This window comes from Nycticebus coucang, chromosome 2 (genome assembly GCF_027406575.1).
Source record: "Nycticebus coucang isolate mNycCou1 chromosome 2, mNycCou1.pri, whole genome shotgun sequence".
Classification (NCBI taxonomy): Eukaryota; Metazoa; Chordata; class Mammalia; order Primates; family Lorisidae; genus Nycticebus; species Nycticebus coucang.
In genome coordinates, this window is record NC_069781.1 from 100661610 (window position 1) to 100671228 (window position 9619).

The 9619-nt window shown below is 39.6% G+C and overlaps 1 pseudogene across 1 annotated transcript; it reads right to left on the reverse strand.

Moving 5' to 3' along the window:
* Nucleotides 1–8482: 8482 nt before the first annotated feature.
* LOC128597854 (ferritin heavy chain-like) lies at nt 8483–9391 on the reverse strand (annotated as a pseudogene). The gene has a single exon (XR_008383414.1). The product of XR_008383414.1 is annotated as a ferritin heavy chain-like (transcript).
* Nucleotides 9392–9619: the final 228 nt, after the last annotated feature.

Here is a 9619-nt window from a genome sequence, read left to right on the forward strand (position 1 = left end):
GGAATTAGAATGTTGTTTTGGGGCTCAGCGCCCCTAGCTCAGTGATTACAGCATCAACCACATACACTGAGACTGGCGGGTTCGAACCCAGCTAAAACAACCATGGCAACTGTAACAAAAAATAATTGGGTGTTGTGGCGGGCGCCTGTAGTCCCAGCTGCTTGGGAGGCTGAGCCAAGAGAATTGCTTAAAGCCAAGAGTTTGAGGTTGCTGTGAGCTGTGATGCCATGGCACTCTACCGAGGGCAACATAGTGAGACTCTGACTCAAAAAAAATGTTGCTTTGGGTCATGAGTTATACTGATTATTGTTTAAGAGAACGGTTAACATGGTCTTCACTTTGCACTCAAATGCATAAAACTGTGATTTTGGAAATGAAAGAATAGAACAGACTTGGAAAGGCTATTCTCACTGTTCTCCAGAATCCCGACCTTTTGACCAATAAAGTTTGGTGGACCTATCCCTGTCTCTGAATGTTGGCTGACAGTGACAGGTGGCCGGACCCTCTGTGTCTGGTAACAGAACCTGTTTTCAGGCTCAGCATTGGCATATAATTTGGGTTTTTTCTCTCTGAGATGATTGAGGTATGAACCTGCCAGGCAGTGTAGTGAATGGATTAGATAGTCTCTTGAGGCCTCTGTCAACTCTGTGGCTTTATAATTCCATGTAATATTAGAATGACTATCACATACCTACTGTAAGATAAAACTGAGAAAACAATGGAGGTATTTATGAATTGGAAGTTAACCTGGTTGACGCCGAAAGCTTACAGTTTGATTTTCTTTCACAAGTAGATAAAAATACCTTATTAGCATCAGAGTATTTTAATAGTTGTGCGATTATAATTTTTAAAGTGTTTATAAAGTGATTATAATTTTTAAATCAGATCCCGTCAGTCCACATGTATAATGCTCCAGTGCCTTCTCCATGCAAATAAAAGAAAACCCAAACTCCGATTGTGGCTAATAAGGCTCAGGGAGTCAGCCACCCAGGAGGGATGCCGACTTCTGCCACGCCCATGCATGCTCCCTCCACGGCTGCTCCTGCACCACACTGGCAGCTTCGAGCAGGTGCAACAGACCCAGTGTGAGACACAAAGACAGAACTATTTTGCTCTCCAGCTTTTTTTTTCCCCCCAAGAAAAGTGAGCCTACCCATGTTCTACATGATCTAGTCCTTATCACATCCCACCTCTGGCAGGTAAGTATCAACATCTGCCCTCCATCACTTCCAGACCCTGTCATCCCCACAGCTCTCAGGGAGCTAAGCTCTGTGACTTCCTCTCCTACCCTAAGCCCCTCCCTGCTGGTTCATTCCTGATGTGAATGTGTGCCCCGAGGCCTGCCTGCAGAACCCCATCCTCTGAGAGCTCTTCAGGCTTGACATCCACTCCAGCATCCAATTCCCTGCTGTTTTGTTCTTTAGCAGAGATGAAATGCACATCATAAAATTAACCACTCTACAGTAAACAATTCAGTAACATTTGGTACATTCACACATTGTTCAACTACCACTTTTATGGAGTTCCAAAACATTTTCATCACCCCTAAAGAAACCCCATGCTTATTAAGCAGTTGCTCCCACCAATCTGATTTCCACCTCTTGAGATTTGCCAATTTTGGATATTTCACATAGATGGTGGGAATCACAATGATCTAATAGAGCAACTAGATAGCCATATGCAAAATTAAACTTTGATTCATACCTTGCACCGTATATAAAAATTAACTCAAGACTCCGCACCCATAGCCCAGTGGTTAGGACGCTGGCCACATACACCGGGGCTGGCAGGTTTGAACCTGGCCCAGGCCTACTAAATAACAATGATAACAACAACAAAAACCAAAAAATATAGCCATGTGTTGAGGTGTGCACCTGTAAATCCCAGCTTCTTGGGAGGTTGAGGCAAGAGAGTCACTTAAGCACAAGAGTTTGAGGTTGCTATGAGCTGTGATGCCACCACACTCTATTGTGGGCAACATAATGAGACTTTGTCTCAAAAAAAAAAAAAAAGAAAAGAAAAAGAAAAAACATAAATAAAAATTAACTCAGAATGTATCATAGATCTAAAGGTAGACACAACTTAGATATTGCTTTCTCAGGAGACAGTCGTGACAGTCAGTGCTCAGTGTATCTGAATCAGCTTAATGCTGAATTTGGCTATGCACACCCTCCCTGAATGAACAACCTGTGGGAGGGGTGAAAGTGGGACAGGGTCATAGGGCCTCCTAGGCAAGAGGGGCTGTTGACTGTGCAGTTTCTCTTGGAAGGGAGGGAAAATATGATATTCCTAGAATAACACTTGGAAATAATTTTTGAAAATCTGCTTTACTAAGGAGTGTAGGGAAAGTTTAACACCCTCCCCCCAGGAAGTGTCAATAATTTGAGTCTATAAAACAAACCGATTGATAGTAGATTAATGGGAAAAAGGCCTGTAAATTTTATTAATGTGTGCCCATGTGCACACGAATCATACAAAATATGAAAACTTAAAAGAAAAGCAAGATGGCCTACATTTAAACATCCTCTTCACTGGATAGATGAGGGGTGGTTGAAGGAGTAAATGGTTTTTAGGGGAAATGAAACAGCTCAAAGAACAATAACCTGGGACCATGTTTTTCTGGGCTCTGAGGAAGTGGTGTCCCAAGGTAAGGAAGAATGGAAGGAGGAAAGCGTGTCCAGTAAAGGCTGTCTTCCTGTAAAGAGGAAAAGGTCTCAAATTATTCTGAAACTGCTCTCAGAAAGAATAGTGGCCTGCAGTTGAGTTAATCTTTTCTAGACCCTGACAAGGGAGGGGCTTCAGAGAAAGCCTGGCTGCTTTTTTCACTGGTGCAGATTTTTCTCTACAGATGCAACTTTCCTTTGCAAAAGGCAGTTTTGCAGGGCTATGCCTGTTTGCAGGCCCTCTGAACAGCTTTCTCAATATATGTCAGAGAAGTACTTTGGGGGTAAAATATTTTGAGTTTCTCTTTAGAAGAGAACCAAGAAACACAGGAGCTTGAGTAGAGGAAGAAGGAAGAGTAGAAATACTGAGGGGAGAAGTTTTACAAGTTAATAATTTTCCAAGTGCCTGAACCTGGTGGTCTCTGAGAATTCTCTACAACAGAAGTTTCTAAACATTGGTACATGTCCGAATCTTCTGTATAGTGGCTTAAAAACACACTTAGGTTCATATTCATTGGGTTGAAAAGAGGGTATGTTGGGAATCTCTATTGTCAGAATACACTTTCTGATGATTCTCATGCATACGGAAATACGAGAAAAACTATGGGAATTTGTAGTAGGAAAACTAAAACAATAGAAAATCAAGCCTCTTTCCTAGTTAGAAAATTTCTTCTCGGGCGGCACCTGTGGCTCAAGGAGTAGGGCACCAGTCCCATATGCCGGAGATGGCGGGTTCAAACCCAGCCCCGGCCAAAACCACAAAAAAAAAAAAGAAAATTTCTTCTCAGCTGCTTACTACTCTGCCTCTAGCAGTAACTATAGCCAGTCAGAAGTTACCATGCATTTATATGCCTAAGAATGATAATAGTAATAATAGTAGTAATACTACTATTGGTAGTAGTACTAAAAGTAATAATACTACTACTGGTATAATAAAAAAGCAGTAAGGTGCCTTTGAAATCTGCTTTGCTAAGGAGTATAGGGAAGTTTAAATTGTCCCCCTCGAAGTGTCATAATTTGAGTCTCTAAAACAACTGATTGATAATAAATTATCAGGAAAAAGGCATGCAAATGTTATTAATGTGTGCCCATGTGCACACGAATCATACAAAATATGAAAACTTAAAAGAGAAGCAAGATGGTTGACATTTAAATATCCTCTTCACCCGGGAGATGGGATATGGGGGGTGGTTGTAGGAGTAAATGATTTTCAGGGGACATGGAGTAACTCAAAGAACAACGACCAGGGACAAAGTCAGTTAAGCGAAGAAAGGAATCCAAATTCCAATTAGGAACTTTCACAGTCTTGAGACTTCTGCTTGAAGAGAACATAGATTGGATTTAACCTTCCCATCCTAATCAACCAGAAAAGGCCTAGAAAAATGACAAGGTGGCTGGATACAAGGTCAATATAAAAACAAATGGTTTCTCTATTTACTAGCAATGAATTATCAGAGATTGAAATTTAATAAAAATACCATTTATTATAGCACAAAATATGAAATACCAGGGCATAAATGCTTATATTCTAAATAATATATAATAAATTCTGACAAAAGATAAGTAAGACAGATACACTTAAAAATACAAAAGATCACTAAGAGAAGTGAAAGAATACCTAATTAAATCGAAAGATACATATATTCATGGGTCAAAATGCCAACCAAAATTCTTACAAGGTTTTATAGAAATTGACAAGCTGACTCTAAATTCAGAATACTAAAACAACTTTTTTTTTTTTTTTTTTTTGTAGAGACAGAGCCTCACTTTATGGCCCTCGGTAGAGTGCCGTGGCCTCACACAGCTCACAGCAACCTCCAACTCCTGGGCTTAAGCGATTCTCTTGCCTCAGCCTCCCGAGTAGCTGGGACTACAGGCGCCCGCCACAACGCCCGGCTAGTTTTTAGTTGCAGTTTGGCCGGGGCTGGGTTTGAACCCGCCACCCTCGGCATATGGGGCCGGCGCCCTACTGACTGAGCCACAGGCGCCGCCCTAAAACAACTTTAAAAAAAAACAAAGTTGGAGGGCTAACACTACTGTGATTTCAAAACTTGTTTTAAAGCTACAATAATCACAACATATGATGTTGGTATAAAAATAGACAAATAAATAAATGGAAAAGAACAGGGAGTCCAGGAATCAGAAATAGATCCACACACATATGGATAACTGATTTTGTTTTGTTTTCATTTTGGTTTTCTTCATTTACTTATTTATTTTGGTGGGGTTCTAAAATTTTTTAAATTTTAGGGTGTAAAAGCTTAATTCTACTACATTGTATATGTACATACATGGGATCATTATGAAAGTTGTGAGATATGCAAAAATTAAGAAATGTAAAAAGAAAGAAAGAAAGAAATGTAAAATCCACGTGGATGGAAACAGAAGAAGTCCTCTCAGCAACACCAGTAAGTTAAGAAGTTGAAACTTCCACAGGTAAAATCAGAAAATAGACTGTCGACTGTGTTTCTTGGAAGTGAAATAATGGACCGTAACACAGTCTGTCTCAAAACTTCTGACAAAATTTTTGTCTCAAAACCCATGTATATTGTATAGTAATGAAGCCTGGGCTTTTGGCATACCCATGACCTGAGTAGTGTTCATTGTACCCATTAGGTACTTTTTCTTCCCTCATTCTCTCCCATCCTCCCTCTTTGTTAGCCTCCAATGTCCATTATACCCCTTCCGTGTGCCCTCGTGTAACCATAGTTCAGCTCCCACTTAAAAGTAAGAGCATGAGGCATTAGTTTTTCTGTTCCTGAGTTATTTCACTTAGGATAATGGTGTCTAATTCCACCCAAGTAGCTGCAAAAGACGTTATTTCATTCTTTCTTAGCGTTCAGTAGTACTCCATGGTGTGTGTGTGCACGTGTGCACACGCATTCTGTGTGTGTGTATTTGTGATATACTTGTATATATATATTTTTGTGATATATATACACATATATATCATATTTTCTTTATCCACGCATCAGTTATTGACCCTTAGGTTGATTCCATATCTTTGCAATTGTAAATTGTGCTGCAATGAACATACGAGTACAGGCTATCTTTTTGATATAATTTCTTTTCTTCTAGTTAGATATCTGGTAATGGGATTGCAGGATAAAATGGGTAGATCTACTTTTAGTTTTTTTTTTTTGAGATAGAGTCTCAATAGAGTGCTGTGGCATCACAGCTCACAGCAACCTTAAACTCCTGGCTCCTGGGCTTAAGTGATTCTCTTGTTTCAGCCTCCCAAGTAGCTGGGACTACAGGCACATGCCACAACGCCCAGCTACTTTTTTGTTGCAGTTGTCATTGCTGTTTAGCTGGCCTGGGCTGGGTTCAAATCCACCAACCTTGGTGTTTGTGGCTGGTGCCTTTATCCATTGAGCAATAGGCATCGCCTACTTTTAGTTCTTTGAGAAATATCCATACTGAGCTCCATTTAGGTTGTATTACTCTACATTCCCACCAACAGTGTACAAGTGTCCACTTTTCACTTGCATCTTTGCCAACATCTATTGTTTTTTGATGTTTTAATAATGGCCATTCTGACGGGGGAAAGTGGTATCTCATTGTAGTTTTACTTTGCGTTTCCCTGATGATTAGTGATGGTGAGCATTTTTTTCGTATGTTTCATGGCCGTGTGTGTGTGTGTATGTGTGTATATATATATAAATGTGGGCAAATGACAGAAACAGGCATTAAAATAGGGTTGCCTATTAAAAAATTTGCCAACTTTTTAATAGGGCTGTTTCTTATTGAATTGTTTGAGTTTCTTGTAGATTTGGATATTAGTTCTTTGTTGGACACACAGTTTGCAAATATTTTCTCCATTCTATAAGTTGTCTATTAACTTTTCTTTTTATTATTTCTTTTGCTGTGCAGAAGCTTTTTAGTTTAATTAAGTCTCATTTTTCGATTTTTGTTTTTATTGTATTTGCTTTTTGGTGTCTTAGGTGTAAATGTCTTTGCCTAGGTCAATGACCAAAAGAGTATTTTCTAAATTTTCTTCTAGGATTTTAATTGTTTCAGGTCTTACATTTAAGTATTTAATCCATCTTGAGTTAATTGTATATGGTGAGAAACAGGGATCCAATTTCATTTTTTTGCATATGGCTATTCAATTTTTCCAGCACCACTTTTTGAACAGTGTGAACTTTCCTTGGTGTATGCTTTTGTCTGTTTTGTTGAAGATCAATTTGTTGTAGGTACGTGATTTTATTTCTAGGTTCTCAATTCTGTTCCATTAATCTACAAGGTCTAACAATGTTAAGTTTGCAAACTCATTCTAGAATAAGTGCTACATACCTCATTGCTGGATATTTCAAAGTCCTCCCTTTAGGAAGCTATGCACTGATGTCAGTGCCTAGTCACCCTTCAAAGCAATGTTGGAACTCTTTCTAGAATGGCCATCAGTGCTATTGTCACATTACCTTTGATATCCTGAATGTCATCAAAATGTCTTCTTTTCAATATATCCTTATCTTTGGGTAAAGAAAAAAGTCATTGGTGGCCAGATCAGGTGAGTAGAGAGGTTATACAGTTATGTGTTTATTGGCTAAAAACTCTCTCACAGACAGTGCTGTGTGAGCTGGTGCCTTGTAATGATCCAAGAGCCATGAGTTGTTGGTGAAAAGTTCAGGTCATTTTTGTCTGACTTATTCAATGCAGCCTTTTCAGAACTTCCAAATAGCAAACTTGGTTAACTGTTTGTCCACTTTGTATAAAATCATAATGAATAATACCTCTGATATCAAAAAAGATTAGCAACATCATTTTGACTCTTGATTTGGACTGATGGAACTTTTTTGGTTGTGGAGAATTGGCTGACTTCTACTGTGCACTTGATGCTTTGTTTCAGGTTTATACACCCGTATTTCATCAACAGTGATAATACAGCCCCCAAAATCTTCTGCCTGTCCAAGAGGTCTTGGCAAGCTTTGATTTTCCTTTGCTTTTATTTATCAGTGAGCTCCTTCTGGACCATTTTTGCACAGACCTTTATCATGTCAAGATTTCCAGTTAAGATTTTTCTAACTGCTTCTCTATCAATGTTTATTTGGTCTGCTATGCTTCTTACAGTCAGCTGGCAATTTTAACACAATTCAATAAATTTTTGCAATGTTCTCATCAGTTCTGCTTGTTACTGCTTGTCAAGATCTCTCTTCATCAGTGATGCTTTTTCTCCCTTCAGAAAAATGTTTAATCCAGTCTCACACTGCTGTTTTCTTCATGGTATCATCCCCATAGACTTGGATTAACACGTCCCTGATTTCACTTCCACTCTTTCCAAGTTTAATAAGAAATTTAATATTTGTTATTCTAAGCTCTGACATTCTTGTGATGGCATACAAAAACAGGCAATAACATAATGAATGCCACTCAGCAAGACACCACCACATGTCAATGTGAACATAGCCACAAGACACTGACATACCAAAGTTGTGTAACCTTACTGAGCTGTTTGTACAGTGCTGTAACATAAGCACACAGTGGCAAGTTCACTAACTTAATTTTCAGACCTCATGTTGTCTACTTTTATGTCAATATCATGCTGTTTTGGTTACTATAGCCTTATAGTTTAAATTGAAGTCAAGTAATGTGATGCCTCCAGATTTGTTCTTTTTGCTTAGGATTGCTTTGCTATTTGGGCTCTATTTTTGCTCCATATAAATTTTAGAATTATTTTTTCCAATTCTGTGAAAAATTATGTTGGTATTTTGATAGGAATTAGACGGAATCTGTAGATTACTTGGGACAGTCTTGTCATTTTAATAACATTGAATGTTCTGATCCATGAGCATGGAATGTTTTTCTTTATGGGGGGTGGGTGGGTACCAAATTTCTTTATTTGAAGGAATGGTACAAATGAAAGAACTTAAGTGGATGTTTTGGTACAACTTATAGAAAAGGTAAAGGAAACCCTGACATGCGTGCACTGCCTTGGTGATCACAGAAGTTACCCCATGACTATGGGGAAGTTAGCCTAAGGCTTAGCTCTCATTATCACTGTCTCCCAGGGTGTGCTTGTCAAAGAGATACTCTGCCATGCCAGATTCAGGGGCTCCCATCTTGCACAGGTTGGTTCTGTGGTCACCCAGTTCTTTAATAGATTTCACCTGTTCATTCAGGTAATGTGTCTCAATGAAGTCACACAAGTGGGGGTCATTTTTGTCAGTGGACAGTTTGCACAGTTCCAGTAGTGACTGATTCACACTTTTTTCCAAGTGTAACATGCACTCCGTCGCATTCGGCCAGCTCTCCCAGTCATCACAGTCTGGTTTTTTGATATCCTGAAGGAAGATTTGGACACCTCATTGATTCTGCAGCTTCATCAGTTTCTGAGCATGTTCCCTCCCCTCATGAGATTGGTGAAGAAAGTATTTGGCAAAATTCTTCAAAGCCACATCATCGCAGTCAAAGTAGTAAGACATGGACAGGTAGACGCAGGAGGCATAGAGCTCCAGGTTGATCTGGCGGTTGATGGCGACCTCCGAGGCCTGGTGGTAGTTCTGGCGCCCCTGCGAGGGGGATGCGGTCATCATGGCGGCAGCTGAGGAGAGGCGGCGCTGGAGGCCGCGGTGAGGAGGTGTCGGAAGGCTGGCTGTGAGCGGCCGGCGGGATGGGGGTCGAGCGCCGGGTTCAGTTCAAGCACTGTTGAAGCAGGAAACCGCGGCGACTCTCGGGGAAGAACGTCTGTGGGATGTTTTTCTATTTGTGTCTTCTATTATCTCTTTCATCATGATTTTTAGTTTTCCTTGTAGAGATCTTTCACCTCCTTGATTAAATTTATTCATAGTTTTTTTTTTTTTTTTTTTTTTGCAGTCATTATAAATGGAATTGAGTTCTTGATTTTGTTCTCAGCTTGGTGCTTTTTGGTGTATAGAAATGCTATCATTTTTGTATGTTGATTTTATAACCTGAGACTTTGTTGAATTTGTTTATCAAATGTAGACATCTTTTGAAGG